Genomic DNA, 27388 nt, shown 5'->3' on the forward strand with positions numbered 1-27388 from the left:
ACCAAAGCCATGTATGCAAACACAATGCCCACTGCTGTCCTTACTCCACACCACGCCGGCTTCTCCCCCCAGATCTGATTCAGGAGAATAACCAGCCTGCTGCTCACAGACAGCCACGGGGCCATTTAAACTAGTCTCACTGGGAAGCACAGGCTCTCACTGCCCAGCAGAGAGCATGACAAGCAGCCTAGTCCAGGTGGTGGGAGGATGCGAAGCCCGTGGGGGTGACGCGGGGTGAAATGGGGGGGCTGAGATTGGAGGGGCGCGCGGTGTCCAAGTAACAGGCAGACCGGAGGGTGTGAAGGGCAGGCCGTCTGGGACATGGGGGTCCCGGGAGCATGAAGCTTGGGGGGTGCCGTGTCACCAAGCCCTACTTTCCCCCCTGCGAGTGGTCCTGCGCCCCGCAGCCCTCGGCTCTGCTTCGGGAAAGGCTGGAAAGCCCTTGGGCGGCGGGTTCCCGATCCCCATGAAACCTGCTTCCATCCGGAAAACCAAAAAATCTGCCCTTTTAGAGGAAAAGCGCCGTATTTCCTATTTTCCTTCCCAGCCAGGAAAGGGATAGTCTCAGCAGTCTGTTTTATGAAAACAGAAGATATTTTTTCAACAAAAGTAAAATACTGAATACGCAGCTTGCACACTCTCACCCCATCCCCCCCACACCTGGGACCATCTTCCTGAGTCACTGGTCTGGAATCTTCTACCCCGCCCGCTCCATGCCCTCCACTCCCCCCCCTCCTTTCTTAGCAAATACTTTCCCAGCTGGTAGAGTCACCTAGGAACTATCCTTCTGAGGTCTCCTTCATTTCTGTCCACTTGCTAGCTGTGTGGCAGCAGGTAAATGGCTAAAGTACTCTGAGCTAATAACATCAACCTCACACAATCATTCATTTATTCACGCAGTCAACAGGCCAACTGAGCACCTACCCCAGCTGGGCCCTGGGCTATGTGCTGGGAATACATCAGTGCTCAAGGCAGACGCCCTCCTTGCGCTCAGGAAATTGGCCACCGAGCTGAGGGCCCAGACCGTAAACGAATAAATACACAGATGGTGGTAAGTGCGTCCATGTAAGGGACACGGTACAAGGAGAGAATACAATGGATTCAGGTCTAGGCTGTGAGGTCAGAAAAGGCTACTCCAAGAGACCGACATGAAAGCTGAACCTGAAGGATAAACATGAACAAGCCAGATGAAAGGTTCTGGGCAAAGATCCTGAGTTAGGAGGGTTTCACATTTTCCAGAAGAGGCCATGTGGCTGGATGTCAGGAGTGAGGAGGAGAGAGACTCCACAGGAGTTTGGAGAAGTAACCAGGGGACTCTTGCTGTTGTATATTCTATGGATGTGAACAACCACATACTGCCTTGCGGCCACCATCATGGTGTCATACAGAGTAGTCGCACTGCCCTAAAAATCCTGTGCTCCCCCTACTCATCCTCCCCGGATGACCCCCAACCCTTGGCAACCACTGATCTTTTTACGTCTCCATAATTTTGTCTTTTCCAGAATATCCTATGGTTGGAATCCTACAGGATGGAGCCTTTTCAAGTTGGCTTCTTTCACTTAGTAATAATGCATTTAAGGTTCTTCCATGTCTTTTCATGGTTTGATAGCTCATTTCTTTTTAATGCTAAATAAGATTTCCCTGTCTGCGTGTACCACAGCTTATTCATCCATTCACCTACTGAAGGACATCTGGGTTCCTTCGAAGCTTTGGCAATTCTGAGTAAAGCTTCATCATTGTGTTTGTTTTGAGAAAAGTTTACTTGTTGCTTTTGGGACCCTAATGAGCAGAAACAACAGACTAGATCATACGTGAAAGGCAATTAGGAAGCCGGAAAACAAATTATTTGATAGTCTCGAGTGTACTTATCTTCTTAAGATATTATTCAGAGATACTATTACAAAAAGCTACCGTATTGCTTTTCGTCTAATACCAGAATATATGGCCTACAAGGGAAAGAATTTGTGTTCAATTGTTGGTCCCTAGTCCCTAGAAATATCAAATGGTGGCCGGTCCGTTGGTATTTTTTGAATACATGGAGGGATTTACACTCTCCACAGCATTATTTTTTCTTTTGTAAAATAACATTGCTATTGAGAGACAATGCACATACCATGATGTTCACCCTGTTAAAATGTACAAGTCAGTGGTCTCTAGTATATTTGCAAATTCTTGCCTCAATCCTCACTAATTCCAGAACATTTTCCTCACCCCTAAAAGAAACTTCATACCCATCAGCAGTCACTCACCGTTCCCCATTCCCCAGCCGCTGGTAACCACTAATATGCTTTCTGTCAATGGGCTTCAATATTCCGGACATTCCTAATAAATGAAATCATAAAATATATGGCCTTCTCTGTGTGGCTTCTTTCACTTAGCATCATGTTTCCAAGGTTCCTCCATGTATCAGAACTTCAATTCTTACTTATATCGAGATATTTCACATATTTTAAAGTGCATAATTCAGTGGTTTTGAGTATATTCACAAAATTTTTGTGCAAACATATGGTTTCCATGCTCTTGGGGTATATACCCAGGCGTTGAATCGCTGGGTCATATGGTAACTCTATGTTTAACTGTTTGAGTTACTGGAAAAACGGTTTCCAAAACATCTGCCCTACTTTATGCTCCCAACCTAGGAGTGTTTATTCAAGAAAAAACAGCTGAATCTCAACAAGAACAGCAGACTTTATGGTATTTTAAATTACCCTAGTCCCATCTACCACTCCACAGCTCTGTGGGAGCCTTGAAAAACCACAGCCCAAGTTCGCAGTACAGCAGGGAGCAGACTGGTCCTCTTTTAAAGCCTCATCCTCCCCAAATATTAATTAGTTAACCTCATGGATCACTGGAAGACCCTCCTGCAAAGACTCGTCTTTATTCGAACAAAGAATCCGTCCAGTGCTCTCTTCTGGACGGCACTGGCCAAACACATTCATTGGAAAGTGGGGTTTTTGGGGGGGGGATGCCTAAGGCAATAGATAACACTTGAGGGAAATAACAGACTAACCAAAAAACTGAAAAGAATCGGCTGAGCAACTACATGTCCACTGGAGCTTTGAAAAGTTCTGACATATTCCTGGGAATCTAGAAGGCCAAGTACATGCTTAGGGCACTGTACATGCTCAAGAAAAGTGTGAGAAGGCCCTGTAACTTCTCAACTCTGGCTGACCTTGAGGCTAGTGAAGGTTAATACAGAGTTGTAAACTGTTTGATTGCATGATGAAAGCAATGCACACACTGAGCCTCTCGGAAACGAGGGCGAGATTTATTTGTTCCAGGCACTCAATGAAATCTCTGTCCACCATTAGCCGACCACTGAGCTAACTGAGCTAAGATTTCAAGGGCTATATACAATAACGAAGAGAGTCTTTGCGGAATTAATTCAGAGAAGTCCTAAATAAACATGAACTGCAACAGGCAGCCACAACGAAGCCCGGCAGGAAGGGAATCTCATTCCCAGCGTTGCCACATGACGATATTCAAAAATGTCCAGTTTTTAATAAAATTTTATGAGGCACATGAGAATCAAGAAAGGATGGCCCATGTATGGAGGGGACAGCAATCAATAGAACTGTCCCAAGGAAGCACAGGCATTGGAATTACTAGATAAAGCCTTTCATCAGCTATTTTAATATGTCCAAAGAGCTAACAGAAACAATGTCTAAAATCTAAAAGGAAAGACTCTACTCCAACACGGAAAGGGCTTGTTACAAGTCTTCACTCCCATCTTCACAACAAGAAAAAATATGAACAGATTAAAAATCAATGACTCTTTGTGGAGACATCAGAGTACTGAGGTCATGGGACCAGCTGCACCTCAAACCTAGAGGAACCAGCGATGACAGAGATGACAGATTGCAGGGACTACAACTCCTCACCCCTGAGACAGGAAGCGCTGGTGAGTGCAACCAGGACTTGAACCAGGATTTGAACGGCAGCTTCAATGAGCTGTGGACTAGCTTGAGAGATGAAACTCCTGGGGGGCCCCACCTAAGGTAGCCACCCCCTCCACAATCATGGTGTTTGCCCCTAGAATCCTCAACAGCTTTTCTTGATAACCGAGCGGAGCAAAATTGCTTCCTGTGGGGCCAGGGAGAGGCAAGAAAGAACTATTTTGAAAGAAGCCAAAAGTATTCTCCACAACAAAGGCTTACCCAGCAAGGGAGAAGCCTTACTGGACTCGGGGTAAGGGAAATGAGCAAACTCCAGGCCCCCTGAGCCTTCTCTCTTCACATAAGGTGGGGGGAAAAACAGAGAAACACCTGAGAAGGTCCCAGCCCAGGGGGACAGGTACAATAAAAGACTGAGACCTAATCCCAGGATTACAGAATGCGTGCCCTCAGTCCAGCCCTGACCAAACATCAACAGGGCTCCTGGCTAACAATAGTGGATTACAGATTACAGCCGAGAAGAACTGCAAGGCTCAAATTCTATGGAAGAAGTGTTTGCTAGGGAAACAAAAGATGCTGGGGGACAAAAACAAAGACACTAGTGGAAACTGAATCCTCTGATACTACAGAGACAGAAAACAGTAAATACAGCCTATCTCTTAGATAAAAATAAACGTCATACGAAAGGCCTATTTACTTCCTAATACCTGATAATTCACGACTGGCTTCCAGCAACAACAACAAAAAACTACATGGCATGATAAAAGGAAAGAAGAAACAATCTGAAGAGACAAAGCAGGTGTCAGAACCAGATTCAGATATGGCAGAGATTTTGAAATCATCAGACAGGGAAATTAAAAATAAGTATGATTAATATGCTGAGGGCTTTCGTGGGAAAAGTGGACAACATGCAAGAACAGACAGGTAATGTAAACAGAGATAGAAACCCTAAGAAAGAATATAAAGGAAAGACTAGAAAAAGAAACCACTGTAACAGAAATCAAGTATACATCATCTGATGGACCCATCAGATGACTGGAAAGGGCTAGAGACAGAATCAGAGCACTTGAAGATCCGTCAACAGAAACTTCCCAAACTGAACTGAAAGAGAAAAAAAATAATAAAAATTAGAATATCTAATAACTGTGGGGCAATTATACTAAAGGTATAGCATATATATCATGAGACTATCAAAAGCAGAAGAAAGAAAGAAACAGGAACTATTTGACATAATGATGCCTGAGATTTTTCTAAAATTAATGACAGAAACCACAAATCTAGGAATCTCAGAGAACACCGAGCAGGATAAATGCCAATATACATATATATATATATCTCTATACACACACACACACACACACACACACACACACACCCCTAGGCATATCATATTCAAACTGCATAAAGCCAAAGACAAAGAAAAAATCTTTTAAAAAGTCAGAGAAGAAAGACACCTTATCTAGAGAGGAACAAAGGTAAGAATTACATCAGACTTGCTTCAAAAATCATGCAAGCAAGAAGAGAGTAGAATGAAATATTTAAAGTGTTGAAAGAAAAAACCCACCAACCGAATCTATATCCAGAAAAATCATCCTTCAGAAGTAAGGGAAAATAATGACTTTCTTGGTGTAGTAGTTTCCTAGGGCTGCCATAACAAAATACCACAAACGGGGTGACTTAAACAACAAAAAAATGATTTTCTTACACTTCGGGAGACTGAAAGTCAAAGATCACGGTGCTTTAGTGTTGCCTTTTGGGAGGCCTCTCTGCTCGGCTTGGAGAGAGCCATCTTCACGCATGGCCTTACCTCTCTGCGCGCGTGCATCCTGGTGTCTCTTCCTCTTCCTACAAGGACACCAGTCAAATTGCAGGAAGGCCCCACCCTTATAGCCACAGGGGACATTAATGACCTTTCTAAAGGGAGTTAGGGCTTTGACAGATGAATTTTGCAGGGGGACACAATTCAATCCGTAACACTCAGACTTACAGAACTGAGAGAATTTTTGTCACCAGTCAATGTTAAAAGATGCTCTTCAGAGAGAAGGAACATGGTATTGGTCAGAAATCTGGATCTACATAAATAAAGGAGAGGTGTCAGAGAAGGAATAAATGAAGATTAAAATACAGTATTTTATTTTTCTTATTTAATCTAAAGGACGACTGTTCAAAGGAATAACAGCCACGATGTACGGGTGATCATAGCGCGTAGGTCAGTGCAAGAAACGGTAGCAGTGTTATGAAGGGGTGGGAGTGGGGAGCTGGGGATTCTCTGTTACACCCACACTGCCCATACAGTGGTGCAGTGCTGTTTGAAGGTGGACCTAGATTAGTTGTAAATTTATGTTGTGCAGTCTAGGTCTAGGGAAACCACTAAAAAGTTAAAAAGAAATATAACTGATACGCTGAGAGAGAAGAGAAAATGAAATAATAAAAAATGCTCAATTAAAAGAGAAGGCAGAAACAGGAAGATTAAGAAAAAAACAAAGAACAAGTGCAACAAATACAAAATTTTGACAAACATGGTAGATACAAATCCAACTATATCAACAATCACTTTAAATGGGAGTGGTCTAAATACGCCAATTAAAAGAAGAGACTGTAAGGGTAGATGATAAACAAGACCAGACTATATGTTGTCTATAAGAAACCCAATTTGAATATAAAAACACACATATATTAAGAGTAAAAGAGCGGGGAGAGGGGTGCCGCGGACACTAATCAAACGAAAGCTGGAGTAGTGATAATTAATTTCAGACAAAAAGCATTTGAACAGGGAAACTTCCCAGGAATAACGAGGGTATTACATAATAAGGGGGGGTCAATTCTCTGAGAAGACACAATAATCTTTGAAATATATGCACTTTACAACGAAGCGTCACAATGCAAGAGGCAAGAACTGATAAAAATGCAGAGAGAAACAGATAACCCACTATTAACGTGAGGGATTTCCACACTCCCTCTATCAGTAACTGACAGATCCAGTAGGCAGAAAATCAGTAAGGATATAGCTGAACTCAAAAGAACCATCCATCAATGGATCTACTTGACAGTTTATTTGTAATTTTTTCCCAGCTTTATTTTTAATTGACAAATGAAACTGTATATACTTAAAGTGCACAATACAATTTGATATACGTACACATTGTGAAATGACCACAATTAAGGTAATTTTAACACATCCCTCAACTCACAGTTACCTTTTCTGTGTGTAGAAAGAAGGCTGAAGATCTGTTCTCTTAGCGGAATCTCTTCCTTGCAGATCTGTTCCCTCCTTCTAGCCTCTAGGCTTCTGCCGCCACCACGTTCTGCCAGATCTTCCGAGACGTTCCAAGAAGCAGCCAAGCTTGATGCCCCTCTTCCTATGTCGTGGAGCCAAAGGTACTGGAGCAGCGCTGTGTGTCTTGCGCCTGGTATTCGTTCAATCCAGAACCCGGGAACAAACTGGGTCCCAAGAATCAATACAAGCTCTACTCAGTGAACGGAGATTGCAGCAAACTGAAGAAGGTCCAGACTTCTAAATGAAATGTTTCACTATAAAGCTGCTTAAAATGAAGGTCTTCCAGAAGCCACCTGCACAATTTTCCACTTATCCAGGAAATCGTTCCCCTCTAAATACACGAAATCATTAATAAATATCTGAAACTTGAAAAAAAGAGAAAAAGATAGACTCTCTTAGCAAATGTCAAGTACACAATACAGTATTATTAACTGTGGTCACCACACCAAACATTAGCTCCCCAGAACTTATCTTTTGACCAACATCTGATTTCCTCCAGCCCCAGCCCCTGGCAATCACCATTCAACTCTCTGTTTCTATGAGTTTGACTTAATTTTTTTTGATTCCACATATGAATGAGATCATACAGTATTTAGCTTTCTCTGTCTGGCCTATTGCACTTAGCAAAATGCCCTCTGGTTTTATCCATGTTGTCAAAAATGACAGCAGATATAGATACATATATCTATCTCACATTATATACATATCTCACATTATATATCTCTCCCACAGTTTATATATATTTCTTTATCTGTTCATCCATCTATAGACCCTTAGGTTGTTCCCATGTTTTGGCTACTTGAATAATTTGAATAATGCTGCAATGAACATGGGAGTGCAAATATCTCTTCAAGATTCTGATTTCCTTTCCTTCAGATATATACCCAGAAGTGGGATTGTTAGATCACATAGTAATTCGATTTTTAATGTTGAGGAACTTCCACACTGTTTTTCCACAGTGGCTGCACCGATTTACATTCCCACCAACAGTGCATGAGGCTTCCCTTTTCCCCACATCCTCGCCAGCGCCTGTTATCTCCTGTCTTTTTGATAGTAGCCATCCCAACAGGTGTAAGGTTGTCAGAGAAGGGAAAATTTCCCCCTTCCCCTCTTAGTTCTTTTGGCGGGTTGGCTGAGTAATTAAAATGACACAAGACAGAATCATAGGAGGAAAACAAATTAAATTATATACCTGTGGGGAATCCCCATAAACATAAGACATTCCAAAGACAGGCAAAATGAAGTTATGTATGCCATCCTGAACTGAGAAGCGGGGAGGGGTCTGAGACTTCAAAGGGCAGGAGAGCCATTCACAGGAAGATGAAAAATAAATGTCTGGTAAACAGATATTGGCTGGGCCATAAAGGAACAACAAGACGCAGAGAGGAATTTTAACACACAGACTTTGCTAGGTTTCTCCCTGTCCCCCGACCACACCTGTGGCCACACTGTACTGTCATTATCTAGGATGGTGGCTCGTTTCCGGGGAGAGGCCCTCTATCTAAGTTCTTTCAGGCAGTGGTAAAGGTAAAAAGAAAAACTTCCTGAGTCTTCTGTTTCTTACAAATAATCAGCCTAAATTAATCCTCATGCCAAGAGACACATTTTGGGGTGGCAAATGTTGCTCCCCCAGAAGGTGAGATCTCATTGTGCTTTTGATTTGCATTTTCCTGATGAGGAATGGCGCTATGTGCATGACTTCTCTGGAAAACTGTCCACCCAGGTCCTTTGCCCATCTTTTAACCAGTTACTTGTTTTCTCCCTGTTGAATTACAAGAGTTCCTTATATATTTTAGATATTAACCTCTTAGCAGATACATGGCCTGCAAATATTTTCTCCTTTTCTTTTTTTTTTTTAAAGATTTTATTTATTTATTTGAGAGAGAGAGAATGAGAGACAGAGAGCACGAGAGGGAAGAGGGTCAGAGGGAGAAGCAGACTCCCCACTGAGCAGGGAGCCCGATGCGGGACTCGATCCCGGGACTCCAGGATCATGACCTGAGCCGAAGGCAGTCGCTTAACCAACTGAGCCACCCAGGCACCCCTATTTTCTCCTTTTCATTCTGTTGATGGTTTCCATTGCTGTGCAGGAGCTTTTTGGGTTGAGGTAGTCCCACTCGTTTATTTCCGCTTCGTTGCATGTGCTTTTGGTGTCACATCCAAGAAATCACTGTCAGAACCAACATCGAGGAGCTTTTCCCCCATGTTTTCTTCCGACAGCAGTGGCAGCCCCTGCGTGTGGCCCCGTCCAGGATGGTTTCCGACGCGGGGCCAAGGGCAGGCCACCCCAAAATGTGCCACTTTGGCATACTGATAGTTTTAAAGAAAAGTTACAGCCAATATAAGGACACTCAGACCGTCCTGTCCCCAAGAAACAGGAAACAAATCTCCCCTGAGAAAAATACCGTCCTTGTACTAAGAAGTTTTTTAACTTGGGAATTCCTTGTGACCAGAGATAGACTTCGAAGCCGACAAAACTGTAGAAACAAACCTTGTGGGGTTTTTTTTTTCCCTCTAATCTACTACCTCAGCCTAAATTCCGCTTAGAATCCCCTACTAAAGCTCCCAAACACCTGTTTTCTTTATCCTGTCAATTCCTCACAAGTTTATTGTCTCTTTGTCTAAAAAGTATAAAAACTGCCTGCTTTGGTCATTTATTTCTTTAGGTCTCAATTTCATTACTGGGCCTCTGTGCCCACATAATGACACTGTTTGTTTGTTTTTTTTCCCTATTACTCTGTCTCATGGAAATTTAATTTAGTCCAGCTAAAAGACCTTGAAGGGTAGAGAAAGAATTTTTCCTTCCCTACACTGAATTCCCAGCGGCCATTCTCTTGTGGATCCTAGAGGCATATCTGCTTGCTCTGGGGTAAAGGACACTTGAGTCTTCCTGTGTGGTTGACGAGCACAGTCCACCCGTTTGTGATGTCCCCCCCCCCCGTTGGGGGTCTTTCTGGTGAGCATCCACATGAGTAACAAGAAGCTTATTAGGAGCAGAACTGACTTCTACCCCAATGGCTTGTCCCCAGAGGGAGGCTTGCTCTACATGCCAATCTGAGTCTTGCCAGTGGCCCCCCAAAAATGTCGAGGCCATTAGCCACAGTACACCAGTCAGCAAAAATAGAGCAAACCCCTTTGTTGAGGTGGCCGGGACAGCCAGCCAGCCACCCTGCACGAAGCTCTGCCCGCTATACTGAGCATCCCTTACCACACCCGGGAAGGGAAAGGTCTCTCTCAGCGTGGATGGCAGCTGAACCCCGTCCCTGCTTGTTAGTAGTTACCCAGGAGGAGCCGACAGGGAACAGGCCCATTTGTGGTCCAGGAAGCCTCTCTATCTGGGACCTCACTGGGCTGCCTCCTTGGGAAATATGCCAGGGAGCCAGAGAGACACTCCTGAGATCTTTCCTTGGAGTTATGAGACCTCATCTGGGCTGCGTTTTGTTCATTCCTGTATGTACCATTTATATCTTAGTATGGAAGACTCTTGAACCACCTCCACCAGGTGATTTGAGACATCTGCTTGGATCTGTGACATGACTGGGATTTCTGGTCTTAAGATTACCTCACAGCCATCGATCATGTGCTCAGTATCCACCAAAGCCAATAGCGGGCCACTCATTCTGTCCTGAGCTGACGAAGACACTAAGACATTCGGACTCTTGGATTCGTCTCCCGATTCACCAGGAGAGGCAGAGGGCCATCACCATGCAGACCCTAGTAGGACCATCTATCAAGTCCCCCATGACCTGGTACTGGCCCAGAGTTCCTTAGTGGGGAGCACATCAATCTCCTTCTTTGAGGACCCGTTACTGAGTGACTGGGCCCAGAGCTGTCTTTGGAAAAAGCTCTTGCCCAGAAAGTCCACAAGAGGGCTCCTGATCGCCATTTTGACATTTTTTCTTTGGTCAGTCAAATTTGCTCTATTTGCAGTAGCCACTTTGTCAGTGCCCAGAAATTTCTCAGTGAAGATCCAGATTGTGTGGCTGACCAATTGACCTAACCTCATTCTGAAGCTTAATTGGGTGGTTTAATTGGGTTCGATAACGAGCAGGAGCAGCATGAACAAACCTAAAAATCTTCGCCTGGTGAACAACCTCATCAAACACCGTTCCCACTCCCTCACTGTAGACCCCAAAGACTACCAGGCTGGGTGCGGGGTCTCCGTAGCTTCTGTAAGGGCGCTCCAGACAAGTTTTTTCATTGCCTCATCATGTGTGGGCCAAATCTGTCAGAGCCCAAAGCTGAGGAAGAGGGTCTCTGATAATCCTACCCTCTCATCTCTCCCTTCTTCCTCCTCCTCAGGTAAAGTGGCTACTGTCAAGGCACTCTGGAGGAGGGGGTCTACGGTGATGCACCTCACTTGGAGCCACTTTCCCTTAGGAAGTTGAACAAGATTCCCTCTTTCATCACAGAGGCAAACTTGTCAAGTTACCAAGGTCTCCTGAGAGCACTGGACATAGCAATCTCAAAGAGCTCTACATTTTTTTTTAATTAGAAGCATGAGTCTCAATAACACAATGCCCAGCAGACCGTCCACTGGCACCAGCGATCGGCTTAGATCTAAGAATAGTCATTGGGTGCAACTCAGTTTCCCTGGTCTCTGACAACTTCTGGTCCCGTCATCAGAGAACAGGAAAAAGTAGTGAGCGAACTGCTTCCCTGGCTTTCTTACAGTCCCTCGCTGTTGGATTTCTAATTTGACCCACCCAACGATTTCAGCCAGGGTGTTGGGAGCTAAAGAGAAGGACCAGTGGTCCACCTTGGAACCCAAAAGCTTATATAAACAATTTGCGGGATGCCTGGGTGGCTGACTCTTGATTTCCGCTCAGGTCATGATCTCAGGGTTTGAGATGGAGCCCCGCGTTGGGCTGCACGCTCAGCACAGAGTCTGCTGGAGATTCTCTCTCCCTGTCCCTCTGCCCCTCCCACTCGTGCGCTCTAATAAATAACTAAATCTTAAAAAAAAAGAAAAGGAAAAAACAATTCGCTGCCATCCTCCAAGAATGCCCCGTGGCTCCTGCTGCCCCGTGAGATCCTCTGCCTCTTGCAGCTGACTTGCCAGCACGCTGTGCTGGTACCCCGTTGGTCAAGCGCCCCCTGAGATTTTCTTCCACATCAACTACCCTGCTTACTGCACCTCTTTCTCAAGAGCTGAGCTGAGCTACAGAAAGCTGAGTCGCCAGGTTTCAGAGTAGTCGATTAAAACAAGAGGTCAAAATAAAACTAACAGTCAAGCCTCTAATCACTTCCTTCGATAGTATAACCAGGGGGTGAACCAGAGAAGGTGTGGACCACCCCCCACTGTTCCATGGACCGGCTCCAGCAAGGGTCAAATGGATTAGCGCAGCCTCGAGGGATGGTCTCACTGGGGAGGAAGCCCTGAACAGAAGGCTCCTGCCATTTTATGGACCCACTGGCGGGTCGGGGGCGGGGGGGGGGGGGAGGAAGGGCTGGGAGTGGAAAAGTACTGAGTACCGAGTGGAGAAAATGTGTCTTTAAGCGCCCCGCTGCCTCCGACGAGGAGGCGTGAGCAGGGGTGCCTGAGGAAGGCCTCTGCCACAGGCACCGGGCTGGGAAGGCAGCTCCGGGTAAGAGCGTGGTTGACCGGGGGTCCTCCCCTCCGAGAATGCAGTGCACGGGCTGGGTACCCAGTGAGATGCGGAGAAACCAGCCTCTTTCCATGACGCCTGCCCAACGGATCCTTTGTATTTGCCTGAAAGATCACGCCAGGAGCCAGACTACTTACTCTCTCCAGGGGTCCCCGCTGTCCTTGCCCCAAAAGCATGACACAAAGGAGCTCAGAGCTCTGCCCCTTAGGAAAGCCCTTGCTGTGGGGCTGGGTGTTTCGGGCTCCCATTCCAGAGGTGCGGCGTGCCCCCTCCACCGCACACGTACACAGGGAACACGGTGGGGGGGCGGGCAGGGCTGCGGTCTGGCCCCTGCTGGAACACTACGAGGTTCATAGCAACTGGTCGGATGCGCTTTATGGGATTTGGACAAGTGAGCAGAACTGAGGCTGGTCGCCGTCCCCGACAGCGGTCTCTCTGCTCCGGAGCCTACGTGCTCAGCACCCAGTGTCCTCATGAGTCTCGCTCGCCCTTGGCGGCTGGGCACTCACTCTACCAGCGACAGCTCAAGCCACACCTGTGCCTGGAGTACTGAGAAAATCTTCCCAGCTGCAGGGAAGATGTGGGCTCTTTCCAGTGCCCCTACTTTTTTATTCTGTCTATTGTGGTTAGTCTCTTAATCATCATGTTTGGGGTAGCTAATGTTTACTGAAGACCTACAGCAAGCCTGGCCTTGTTCGGGGTGCTCTATATGAGGTTCCTTCATTTCCTCTTATTTTCAGCCTTGTCAACCCCTATTATGATCCCATTGCTCAGATGAGGCTCAGGCAGCTGAAACAACCCGCCTGAAGTCACAAAGCCAGTCTGTGGCAGATCCGTGGTTTGCAAGCCTGTGAGTCCATAGTTGGTCTTCTTCCCACGAAGCCACCCCGCCTTCCACACTCCTTCCTTCCCACTCCCACGTGCTTACCTCTCTATGCCAGCTCAGCAGCCCAACCTGTGTGTGGCAGGCCTGGATGTGTGCGGTGGCTTCCAGGCAGCGAGCTCAACAGTTCCTCCTGAAGAGAGAGAACACTTAGCAAAGTACTTTCCTTAGCTTGTTGGGATGGAGACCAGTTGTTTCAACACGAGAAATCAACCACTCCACATACAAAGCACATGGGTTAAGGGCAGGGGCTCCCAGCCTTGGAGATTTCATGGACTAAATAACAAAACAGGATTCTGATACAGATCATGGTCTTTTCATTTCACCAATTAAGACCATTTAAAAGAGTACCATTTATACTCCTCCTACTACTAATACTAACGGCAGGAATATGTAAACCTTAAGGAGAAAGGCTATAATGTGCCAGGTGTTCTTAATCTGTCAATGAACTATTTGATTTCATCCTCATAAAGATCCTATTCAATAGGCATCACTGTTATCCCCGTTTTATAGGCAAGGAAATTTGAAAAAAAAAAGTGCTATGTAAATTGCCCCGATTCTGTGCTGATAACCATTATAGTATACTCTCTGTCATCTGTGCTTCATAAAAGATATCCTTATTTTTCTTAAGTTTTTTTTTTTTAATAGACTTTTTTTTTCCAGTGGGCTCCTCGCCCAACGCGGGGCTTGAACTCATCATCCTGAGATCAAGAGTTGCCTGCTCTATCAACTGAGCCAGCCAGGTGCCCCCGTAAAAGATATCTTTAAAGGAAACCATCAAGCATACAACAGAAGCCCTGATCTCAGAATCTGGGAATAGCTAAGCAAAAAGCACAGAAGCTCTGGGTTTGAGTCTTGGGCGAATTAATGCTCTTCGTCTCTGTTTTCTGAAATCTAATATGAAAATATTAACATCTGGGGGCGCCTGGGTGGCTCAGTCGTTAAGCGTCTGCCTTCAGCCCAGGTCATGATCTCAGGGTCCTGGGATCGAGCCCCGCATCAGGCTCCCTGCTCCGCGGGAAGCCTGCTTCTCCCTCTCCCACTCCCCCTGCTTGTGTTCCCTCTCTCACTGTGTCTCTCTCTGTCAAATAAATAAATAAAATCTTAAAAAAAAAGAAAATATTAATATCTGTTGTGAGAAGGAAATGGCCTAACAGATACCGAGCCCTGAACCCAGTGACTGGCAAATAAGGACCCCCAGTACATACCAGGGGCGAGGCTTATCGTTTTTCTTCACCCCGGCACAGCCCTGCAAGCTCATCTCCTGCTGGAAAGAAACGGAGTACTAATACTACAGCCTGCTCCTATTATTGAGGTCAGAGAGTTGCTAGGACTGATCGTACTCTCCTTCCCTCAGCTGTCTCCTACTTCCCCTCCTTGACAGAACCCGAGCAGGCAGAAATGTCTCAGCTTTACTTCCCACTGGTTGAAAATGGTTGCCATAGCAGCACGCAGACACTTTCCTTCTGGGAACTCTGGGGAACGCATGCGGAAAGACATCTGCAGCTTGTGCAGCAATTGCGTCTCCCAGCAAATATCAGGGATTGGGAGGAGCGGGGTGCGACACACAAAGGCCCTGCCCTGGCCGTCCCCATTACCACCCAGACCCCAACCCTTACTAGACCCCTGACACTTCCCATCCCTCTGCCCATCTAGCCTGTTACATTAGGAAGGAAAAGGGAGAAAGGAACTAGAAAAGGCCAGGGAAAGGGAAAGTCAAGAATGATTTGTTCCCACAATTGTGTGAGGATAAAATCCCAGAATTTTCCTTCTCATGATAAAGCACTTGTTTCCATGGGGAAGTTCTAAAGAGGATCTATCCGCGGATAAAAACGCTGCCTCATTTGCTTGGTATTAGAAGTCACGGATTTGGCTCCGAGTCAGTTCATCAAGAGCCATGTCACCAAAAGCCAAGTCACAGAATGACCAAGTGAACAAGTGGGCCATTCTTTGAAGGATCGAGTTACCATACGACTTAATTCACCAAAGCTTAACCAAATTTACCAATTTACCAAAAACTCTGTTTTCTTTCTTTCAGCCTCATTAAGGTATACTTAATCATAAAAATGCACATATTTAATGCATACATTTCCATGAGTCTGGACACATGCATAGACCTGTGATAATATCACCGCAGTGGTTTTTTTTTGAAGATTTAATATTTATTTAATTGAAAGAGACAGAGCATGAGTGGGGGGAGTGGAACAGGGAGAGGGAGATGCAGGCTCCCCGATGAGCTCCATCCCAGGACCCTAAGATCATGACCTGAACCAAAGTCAGATGCTTAACCGACTGAGCCACCCAGGCACCCCCTTTTTTACCTTTTCCGAGCATCTCTTGAGCCCCAAGTGTTTTACAGATGCTGGTAGAAGGACAAAAATGGGTGAGCAGGAGTGGATGGAGTGATACAGCCTTTACCAAATGGAAGCAACTGATTTCCAGAAAACTGTCTTCTATGTTCTGTATGTCAGAAAGAAAGGGACCAAGATCAGGCCTCCTACACCTTACTGGCCTCAGAGAAAGAAGGTTAAGGTCCAAGCAAAACCAGGTCAGTGTAAAGAGAAGCTTCTGCACACCATTCACTTAGCTACTGAGGGCTACAAAGAGAATTGGACCTTGTTGCTAAAGAGAGATTAGGGGCCACTGAGAGATTTAAGCAATGTTGACAGAATACGTTAAAATTTAGGTGTTATTTCCCTGAAACAAATAATACATTATATGTTAATTTAAAAAAATAAAATAAAAATTAAAAAAAATTTTTTAATTAAAAAAAGATTTAGGTGTTATTTGCAAAATGAGTCACTATAGATATGCTCTTAGATGGGAGGACAGCATATATGTACATATGACCATTTGCACCAAATTTTCTGATTTTAGCACAATTTCAATTAAAATGAAAAAATAAGCAAGAAAACAAAAGAATAGTCTAATAAGTATGTAAGAGATTCAACTGACCACATATTTATTTATTTATTATTTATTTATTCAACTGACCACGAACTACAGAACACTACTTGTTAAGACTAATGCTGGCTCAAAAGGGCAATTACCACTGTTATCAGTGGAACAGAGGGGATATACTGGAGCAGCTCCTGGCATACAGGACATTAACAAATGCCAAAATGTATCATAAGATAATGTGCGGGGGAAAATGGGTTTTTTTGCTTTCGATTTCAAAATTATTTATTTATATTTATTTTTAATTCCAGTATAATTAACAGTGTTATATTAGTTTCAGGTGTACAATACAGTGATTCAACAATTCTGTACATTACTCAGTGCTCATCATGGTAAGTGTACTCTTAATCCCCATCACCTGTTTCACCCATCCCCCCCCCCACCTCCTCTCTGGTGACCATCTGTATGTTCTCTATAGTTAAGAGTCTGTTTTTTGGTTTGTCTCTTCTTTTTCCCTTTGTTCCGTTTTGTTTCTTAAATTCCACATATGAGTGAAATCCTATAGTATTTGTCTTTCTCTGACTGACTTATTTTACTTAGCATAATACTCTCTGGTTCCATCCATGTTGTCACAGATGGCAAGATTTCATTATATTTTATGGCTGAATACTACCACTGTATATATATATATACCACATCTTCTTTATCTATTCATTACCAATGGGCACTTAAGTTGCTTCTGTAATCTGGCTATTGTAAATAATGCTGCAATAAACATAGGGGCGCATATATCCTTTCAAATAAGTGTTTTTGTATTCTTTGGGTAAATACCCAGTAGTACAATTACTGGATCATATATATGGTAGTTCTATTTTTAACTTTTTGAGGAATCTCCATACCATTTTCCACAGGGGCTGCACCAGTTTGCTTTCAATGGGGAAAATGCTTTTTGTTCCTTTTGCTTCAAAAAAGGAAGAACTAGACTTCCGAATACAGTCATACGAAATTACAGGAATACTCCATGAACTAGTTTTATATTTTGTTAGTTAAACCATACCAATAAACTGAAAGATTCACCAAAATAGGCATACCTTGGAAATGTTAAATTCAAATGAGCAGAGATGTTGGCCAGATTCAAGCTTTGATCTGGTCTTGCTTTTTAACGTGTGAGACTTCCGAACTACTATGATACTGTGTGTCCACACACTGACTACCCCTCAGAAAAGGCAGATGGCTTTCTCTCTGTTTATAAAAAAACAACCAATTTTGGGGGTGCCTGGGTGGCTCAGTCGGTTAAGCGTCCAACTCTTGATTTTGGCTCAGGTCATGATCTCAGGGTCATGGTATAGAGTCCTGCATTGGACTCCATGCTCAGTGGGGAGTCTGCTGGAGATTCTCTCTCTCTCTCCCTCTCCCTCTGCCCCTCCCCACAATGCGCGGTTACGTGCTCTCTCTCTAAAATAAATAAATAAATCTTAAAAAACAAAAGATATGTGAAAATATGCATGTAGCCATTTTCTTCTCAGAGAGTCTAGTGAACCGAATGGAATATATGATGAATAAATTCCATTGTACCAGTTGTCAGCTCTGTGATCTGGGCGAATTATTACCCTCTCCCTGTCTTTATTTTCTCATCTGCAAAATAGCAATAATCCTAATTAATGCATATGGCTCCGCACAGTCCCTGGCACACAGTAAGCCTGCCCAAAGTTTCAGCTGTTACTATAATCATTGCTCATTTTTTTACTACATGCAAAGCATTACCCTAGCTTCAAGTGAGGAAACAAAAAAGTAGGTCACCCCGTCTGAAAATTCAAGTGCTCACTGTGCAGGTAGGGAACCTAAGAACGACACCCACAAAACAGTTTTCCGTGGGAGCCCATGTTCCAGCTGTTGTCTCTTAATGAGGGATTCACACTTCAGGCCTATAAGGTTCAGGGAGGGGAGACAAACTCTGGGCAGGTAAGGTTGCGAAAGGGAAGGAAGAGGAAGGAGTTGAGTGAAAGGAGGCAGAAAATGTGAGAGGAACATAGGCAAGACCCAAATGATTGCGCTAGACGCGGAAGGGTTTGGAATGGGAACAGCACAAGCGAAGATGGAGGGTCAGAAATGGGTAGGGCAGGTTCTGAGGAATGGCTGTGAGGTTGTAGTGTCTAAGAGACATCATTCCAGAGATCAGACTGCATTGCCGTGACTGTAGCTGGAAAACATGAAAGCTATGAGACTGAGTGAGTGCTCACCCCTGCGATTTCCTCTAAACAGTACACTAAACAAAACACAATGCAAACAACAGCTTAAAAAAAAAGTCTTAGCAAAGTAAAAATGATTTTCTTGGATAGTTGTCTTTTCCTGCAATAAGTGTAAGATCCTGATGAACCGAAGTTCTCTTCTAGTGTGATTCTATTTTTTTAAAGAGAGAGATGAGGGGGCGGGGGGGGCGAGAAAAATCCCAAGAAGGCTCCACCCCCAGCGCAGAGCCAGTCACAGGTTCAATCCCACGACCCTGAGATCATGACCTGAGCTGAAATCAAGAGTCAGACGCTTAACTGACTGAGCCACCCAGGTGCCCATATGATTATATTTAATAATTGAGATACTGATGTACAATATTACAAGGCTACCAGTTATGAGAGAGAATACGCCAATTTGTGCATGGTGCCTGAAATATCAGGAGGGTGTGAACAGAGTTATTCCAAACATCATTTTTATTTTGCCTATGGATTGAGTCTTTCCCATGTTTCGCAGGGTGAGGAAGAGCACAGTGAGGTGAATGGACCATGATTTATGGCCTTGGCTGTGGTTGCTACTCTTGGACAGCAACTCAATGACTATGAAGATGACCTCCTCATCCCTTCACATCCCACATGTTGGCCAGGATTCACGGCTGGTAGCTAACTTCCTTGCTTCCAGTTCAGAATGAATAAACACTGAACACTCGCCTGTTTTGGGACTACAGAATCTATTCATCTAACAAATTTGGCCATGGTGAGATTCTAAAGTCTAAGTTTTTATATTAAATAAATACCAGAAGAACCAATTTAGCATCTTGTAATATTTCTGTCTGACTCCTTATTGGAGTTGAGATTTTGATGTGGGTCCATGGAATTCATGAGACATCTTTGGAAATTCCTTCTGATTAAGGTGAAGAAATAGAAGCATCGTTTGTGTTTCTTGGGGTGTTAGGGTTGGTGACGTAGGCCAGGGAAAATCACATTGTAAAACTTCCTCTGGATCCGGATTTTCCCTCATTCTTCGTGAATATTTTCATTCCAATGAAACCTCTTAGGATGACCAGTGGAGTTAAAGGAAGGTAACCCTATTGTTTGGCCTTGTAATGGGGGCTGTGGAAGATGTTAGGGGCTAATTTACATACCAATCTTAATTTACATACGAATTGACGGATTTACAAATGCATCTGTTTCCCACTTGGGTTTTTTTTTTTTTTGTAAAGCCCAGCTGGTTAGAGCTACCTCCTTGTGCCCTACAGGCTTCCTTCCTGTCAGCCCTCACCACCTATGCCCCCACACCCCAACAGGTCTGGGCTCGGCCATTGCCGTGGATTTCCTTCTCCTCTAGGTCTCCACAACCTTCTTTTCCACTTCTAATTTCAAAACATCCTTTTTTTCTCTTTCTTTCTTTTTTTTTTTTTGGTCTCCCTAATTCAAGGGGTACCAGACAGAGACTACTCCTTATTCTCTGCCTTATCTCCATTATTTTTCCTAAACCAAGATACTTGGCCTTGAAATAGAAAATTACGATCCAACTCTGCAGTTCTCATAAGAGCCCTAGTTTTGTCTGGGGGCTGTGCTTTGGAGGGGGACAGGGGTACCAATTATGCCATCTCTGCCGGAATCTAAAATCTCTTGTGTCTCTTTATGTAACAAGACAGAACATGCTTTCAGAAGGAGTCTTTTGTTTTCCTGGGTTCTAAAATATCGGTAGAACAGTTTCCAAGCTATTGGCCTACTTTTCTAAGAAAGTTAGTTCAACCTAAGTGCAAAGCTGGTGGCCACTCAAGTGCTGTAGTACCAGTTGGCAGACGTATTTGTAAGAAGATCGGGAGAAACGAGAGTTGTAGTGGAATCACACTTGGCCTTTTGTTAGGAGAGTACAAATTGCAAGGCTCTCTAACGGCCTGCAAAAACCAACTCCAAAGTGGCTACTGCATGCCTGCAGGGGAGGGTGTTTAGGTTTCTGAGAGGCCAACGGGTCCAGTGCCAGGGCTTGGAGAGGGGTCTTGAGTCTTTGGCCCTTTAAGTGAAAGAGTTCTGGGCAGGACAGTGTGGTAAATGCTTAGGATAGGAACCTGGCTATGAACTTGAGTGTGTTGCCCAAAACTGAATGACCTCACACACAGAAAGGAAGACCAGGCTGCCCAGAAGCTGGCCTTCTCTAGATTGAGCTCTCGGGGCTCTCTTGAGTAGGCCCCGCAGCGGCTCTGGGCCTGCATTCCTTATCTGGGGAGTGAAGGGAATGGACTGGATGACTGTGAAGGCCCCCTGCAGTGCCAGATCAAGTAGACTAGGTCACTGTAACAACTCATTTCAGGGGAGTTCGACCGTACCACTGGCCAAATATCCACAATGGGTTGTGTTATAGGTCATTATTAGGTCCATATCCCCGTAAGACAGACCTATTAGAGTTGCAAAAGCTTTGTGGGGGGTGGAAAGCATCTGTTAAAAGTTTCTTGGAGGGACGCCTGGGTGGCTCAGTTGGTTAAGTGTCTGCCTTGGGCTCAGGTCATGATCCCAGGATGCTGGGATCGAGTCCCGCATGGGGCTTCTTGCTCAGCAGGGAGCCTGCTTCTCCCTCTCCCTCTGCCTGCCGTTCCCACTGCTAGAGCACCCTGTCTCTCTCTCTGACAAATAAATAAATAAAATCATTAAAAAAAGGCTTCTTGGAGAAATTCATGCTGTACAGTTTGGAAATAGAAGTTTTTGTTTTGTTTTTTTTTACCTTTTTTCCCTTATGGCTCATTTCCCCTCCAGGACTCAGCTGAGGACTATGTAAATCCAAAGGAGAAAAACCAACTCACCAAACCTTAAGATGCCCTCTCACACTCCCAGCCCGAGGTGTACACACACCTTCTCCCACACCGGTATACGAAATTCTCTCAGGAGAGGTTGCTTATATTGCTAAAGGTGAAATGGCCCAGTGCTGAGGCTTAGAGCAGAGCCTTGAGTCTGCCGCCCTTTGAAGGAAAGAGCTCTGGGTAGGATGGAGGGGGTAGGCACTGAGCAGCTGTGTCCGGGACAGTGTGACCTGTCTGCATCTGGGACTAGAGCCCAAGGGAGGACATGGCCACTCAGAGGCTGGCCTCCAGGACGCCTCCTGCCCTCTTCTGCAGGCCATTTCTCTGCTACAGTCCTGTGTTCCCTCATCTGTAAAGTGAAAGGAATAGGTTTGATGCCCCCCAAAAGTCCTCTCCAGTGCTTTGGGCAACACTTCCTCCAGGAAGGACTCCCTAGTCAACACAGATAGGATGGGAAACAAAGTGTGGGTTTACCCCCTTAGACGACCATCTCCCAGCAGACATATTTTCCTTGAGGGTAGGAAACATGCCTGGTTCATCTCTGTGACCTGAAAGCCCAGCCAGAGGATGGGCACAGAGCAGGGGTCTCTAACAATCTGTGGAATATGTAAATGAGAAACGGTCCAGGTAAGTAATCTTGACAAGGCCTCTAGCAAACTTCTGCTGTTCTGTGCCAGCTCTCCATTCACCAAATCAAGCAGCGGCTAAGAACATGGAATTTGCTGTCACACGACCTTGAGCTCAGATCGTGGCCCTGCTGCTGTGTCACCATGGCGGGTCATCCATAGCAGGTGATGTGGGTGTCCTACCGCGTCTCCTCAGCCATACGCACTTGGCCCAACATCCACCTGCCCCCTGCTTCCTCTGTGGACTGAAGCCCTTCTGCCTATGCAGGGAAGGCCGGAAATGCTGGGGAGTCAATGCTCCCACGAACAGTCCCCAGCCAATGCCCGCGGGGAGCTGGTGTGTAAACGCGCCATCTGATGCAGGTGGGCATCATCCAAAGTGCTCAAAACACCACCAAACTGTCAATTCAGAATCCTACATCCAGCAAAGCTATCTTTCAGAAATTAAGGCTGAGATCTTCCCAGTTAAACAAAAACGGAGAGAATTTGTTGCTTTCGGCCTGAGTGTCCTTGGGGCAGAAGAGCCTCTTTGGGTCTCAGTACAATGAGGAGAAATGTGTGAAGGACTGGCTCTGATGTCCCCAAGACTGCGGGGAGCACGAGGGTAAGGCGAGAGACTGTGGGAACTTTATGAATTCAGGCAGTCACTGCCTCTCTTCTGCAACTCAGTTTACTATTTGTAAAAGGAGAGTCTTTGTCCTCTGTAAAGATGGCAAACCCGAAGCGCTCAGAGACCTTCCAGGAAGAAGAGGAGTCCCTGAGCCTTTCCTAAGACCACTGGCCGATATTAACTGAGCACTTAATAGGTGCCAGGCACCATTTAAGTACTGAGCGCTGTCCTCCAGGAGGGAGATGGAGATGAAACAAGAGAGCAAATAACCAAACACTGTGGGGCTGGGAGCTTTTAGGTCAGGGGCTCAGAGAGGGCTTTTGAGGAGGTGACATCCAAGCAGAGTCATGAATGCTGTGGAGGAGGCAGCCATACAAAGACCTAGAGGAAGAACATTCCAGGCAGAGAGAACAGCCAGTGCAAAGGACCCATGGTGGCAATGAGGCTGGTGTGTTTTGAAGGCCCAAGAGACCAGAACCCAGGGACTGAGTGGGGAGAGGAGGAAAAGAGACTGGAAGTACGGGCAGAACTGGTCTATCTCAGAGACTTGTTTGATCGTTGACCCCCGATCCCTGAAATCTAAATGGTAATCAGCTCATTCACTTCTCTGTACTGGGGACTAGGGAATCCAGGAGGGCAGGGCCTGGCTGGTCTCAGCACTGCCACGCCCCCAGCGTCTAGCACAGTACCTGGCACACAACAGATATGTAAACAATGCCTGATGAATAAATAAATGGATGAATGAGTGAATGAATGTATCTAGCCGTGTCTTTAACTCACTGTGGGACCTCGGCCAAGTGTATTTCCCTAACTGGGCTTCAATTTCACTACCTCTATGATGCCTTGCAATGCCTGTTGAGTAGTAATTCTCTGAAATCAGAACCCTCCCTTTAATGGGATGGCTGGCATGGAGAAGGCCCTCTTTGAAACCGGCTCATCCCTCTTCCCCATGGACTGCCAGGAAAGCATCCAGATCACTTCCTCCGGGCATAATGGAAACACATGCGTGCTTAAAAGTGGGGCACCCAGTCAACAGCTACCTGGTATCCCACAAGCCTTGACCACTAAGCAGGACCTGCTAGGAAGTGCTCCGTATACTCACCTCTTCCCATTTCCCCCCCTTTCTTTTCCTTCTACTTTCACTCCTGTGAAAACCTATTTGCTCAGATGAGCATCATGCTCCAACCACAGCCCCTGACTCCGGCAGCTCAAGGTACAGGGTACCAGGAACCCTCTATCTGCCATGCTGGGCAGGTAGCAGCCCCTGGAAGAGGAGCACAAGAGTCCCAGCCTACACTCCTGACTCCTGCAGCGAATGGCCACCCTCAAACCCTGTCCTGCCCCATCGGATTCATCAGGCCCCAAAGGTCCCCGGCAGTCAGCTCCCAGCCCAACCCACTGGCTTCCATTTTCCCCCTATTCAGGGAATGACGTCCTCTGCCTGCAAGGTAGGGTGCTGGCTTGGAGGAGGAGAGCACTGAGTGGTGGCAGAGGGGGAGGAGGAAGAACAGTGAAGAGGTAGAGTCACCACGTGTTCAGTCTGCAGCCTGGCTTCACAGCCTCTATGGACGGAGAAGTAGAGGGATGCCCAGGTCCTTGGCTGCTGGGATACGAGACTGGGACCAACCAGGGGGCACTGTGTGGTATGGAAAGGAATGCAGACCCAGGGAGCACCCAGCCTGGCATCCAGTATGAGAAATGCAGTCACAGAGAACTCAGAAGTTCAGTTTCCTCCCCAGCAGCCATCCTTATGGAGGGCCAACTCAGCACCAGGCTGCAAGCACCCAGTAAGAGCTTTATAACACAGATCTATTTTCAGCCAGAGGGATCTCAGCAAACAGATCCCGGAAAGGCAAGCCACCTGAGTATGAGGCATATGGACTCTGGGCACAAAACTAACTTCACTACTTAATACTGTGCAGCCGGAAGCACCTTATTGAAACGTTTTTTAATTGAAGTATAGTTGACAAATAATATTCTATTAGTTTCATATGTACAACATAGGGATTTGACATTTATAAACATTACAAAATATTCACCATGATAAGTGTATTTATCATCTGTCACCATACAAAGTTATTAATATGACTAACTATATTCCCAATGCTGTACTTTTCATCCCTGTGACATTTATTATTTTTTAAAAGATTTTTATTTATTTATTTGTCAGAGAGAGAGAGAGGGAACACAAGTAGGGGGAGTGGCAGGCAGAGGGAGAAGCAGACGCCCCGCTCAGCAGGGAGCCCGATGTGGGGCTCGATCCCAGGACCTGAGAGATCATGACCTGAGCCAAAGGCAGACGCTTAACTGACTGAGCCACCCAGGTGTCCCAACGTTTATTTTATAACTGGAATTTTGTCCCTCTTAATCCCCTCTACCCATTCCGCCCATCCCTCCACAACCTCCTCTCTGGCAACCACCAGTTTGTTCCCAGTATTTATGAGTCTGTTTCTGTTTGGTTTTTTTTAAGATTTTATTTATTTATTTGAGAGAGAGAGTGAGAGAGAGAGAGAGTGCACGAGAAGGGGTAGGGTCAGAGGGAGAAGCAGACTCCCCACTGAGTAGGGAGCCCAATGCGGGACTCGATCCTGGGACTCCAAGATCATGACCTGAGCCAAAGGCAGTCGCTTAACCGACTGAGCCACCCAGGCGTCCCTGTTTCTGTTTTTTAAAAAATCTTTTTGATATCATTTCTGTCTTCTTAAATTTAATGAAACTTGTTTTGTGGCCTAAAATGTGATCTATCCTGGGAAATGTTCCAGGTGTACTTGAAAAGAATATGCATTCTGCTGCTTTTGGATGGAACGTTCTGTATTTATCTATTAAGTCTGTCTGGTCTAATGCATCATTTGAAGCGACTGTTTCCTTACTGAATTTCTGTCTGGATGATCTATCCATTGATATAAGTGGGGCATGAAAGTCCCCTATTATTACTGTCAAGTCTCCCTTTATGTCTGTTAATATTTGCTTTATATATTTAGGTACTCCTATGTTGGGTGCATAGATGTTTACAACTGTTGCATCTTGTTGAACTGATCCCTTTATCATTATGTAATACCCTTGTCTCTCAATACACTCCTTCTTTTAAAGCCTATTTTGTCTGATATAAGTATTGCCACCCCAGCTTTTTTGTTTCCATTTTCATGAAATACCTTTTTACATCCTTTCACTTTCATTCTGTAGGGTGTCTTTAGGTCTGAAGTGAGTCACTTGTAGGCAGCATATAGATGGGTCTTGTTTTTTCTACCCATTCAGTTACCCTATGTCTTTTGATTAGAACATGTAGTCTGTTTACATTTAAAGTAATTACTGATAAGTATGTACTTATTTTGATTTTGTTAATTGTTTTCTGGTTATTTTGTAGTTCTTCTATGTTCCTTTCTTGCTCTCTTGTCTTGTGGTGTGATGACTTTCTTTAGTGTTATGCTTGGATTCCTTTCTCTTTATTTTTTGTGCATCTGTTAATAGGTTTCTGGTTACTACGAGGTTGGTATATAACATCCTATGTGTACAGCAGTCTGTATTAAGTTGATTGTTGCCTAAATGTGAACACATTCTAAAAGCACTACATTTTTACCCCCTCCACATTTTATGAAAATGATGTCATATTTTACATCATTTTATTTTGTGTATCCCTTAACTTTTTTTTTTTTTGAAGATTTTTATTTATTTGACAGAGAGAGAGACACAGCGAGAGAAGGAACACAAGCAGGGGGAGTGGGAGAGGGAGAAGCAGGCTTCCTACTGAGCAGGGAGCCCAACGTGGGGCTCGATCCCAGGACCCTGAGATCATGACCTGAGCCGACTTTTTTTTGTACATTTATCTGTAGTCAATAAGGAGATCATGGGGAATAACTTCCAAAGCTGTGACTCCTATTTCTTGATTTATTTTCATAGATATAATTGATTTCACTACATTTGTTTTAACCTTCATACTAGCTTTATAAAGGATTGATCTACTACCTTTACAATCTTACTATATGTTTTTACCACTGCAATCTTTTCCTTTCATAATTTTCTTCATTCTGCCTATGGCCTTTTCTTCTCTACTTAAACAAGTTCTTTTAACATTTCTTGTAAGGCTAGTTTAGTAGTATAAATTCTTTCAACTTTTGTTTGTCTGGGATTGTCCTTCAATTCTGAATGATAACTTTGCTGGGTAGAGTATTCCTGGCTGTAGGTTTTTTCTTTCAGCACTTTGAATATATCATACCCCGCACTCCCTTCTGGCCTGCAAAGTTTCTGCTAAAAAATCAGCTAAGAGTCTTATGGGTGTTCTCTTGTATGTAACTGTTTTCCTTTGGCTGCTTTTAAGATTCTTTATCTTTAATTTTTGACATTTTAATTATGTGTCTTTGTGTGGACTGAGTATATTTTAAAGAATTAAAATCATACAAAGTATGTCTCAGATCACAACGGCATGGAAACGGAAATTAAAAACAAAGAAATTTGGTCAGTGTAAAAATATGTGAAAATTAAAGAACAGTATAAATAACCAATGGATCAAAGAAAAAAATCAGAATGGAAATTAGAAAACACTTCGAGATGAATGAAAATGAC

General features: G+C 44.7%; 1 long non-coding RNA gene across 6 annotated transcripts in view; it reads right to left on the reverse strand.

The window, feature by feature from the left end:
- Nucleotides 1–6331: 6331 nt before the first annotated feature.
- Nucleotides 6332–27388, reverse strand: part of LOC116623851 — a 66003-nt gene continuing 44946 nt past the window's right edge. For 2 of the 6 annotated variants that reach the window (XR_004297780.1, XR_004297775.1), the window contains 3 exons: nt 14871–14929; nt 13708–13795; nt 6332–7535 (listed from right to left, as the gene is read on the reverse strand). This is a non-coding gene — a long non-coding RNA (uncharacterized LOC116623851). Of the gene's footprint in view, nt 7536–13707; nt 13796–14870; nt 14930–15983; nt 16123–27388 lie in introns of all 6 variants that reach the window. The other 4 variants (XR_004297779.1, XR_004297776.1, XR_004297777.1 and 1 more) reach the window with 4 other exon arrangements.

This window comes from Phoca vitulina, unplaced genomic scaffold (genome assembly GCF_004348235.1).
Source record: "Phoca vitulina isolate PV1807 unplaced genomic scaffold, GSC_HSeal_1.0 scaffold62, whole genome shotgun sequence".
NCBI classification, from domain to species: domain Eukaryota; kingdom Metazoa; phylum Chordata; class Mammalia; order Carnivora; family Phocidae; genus Phoca; species Phoca vitulina.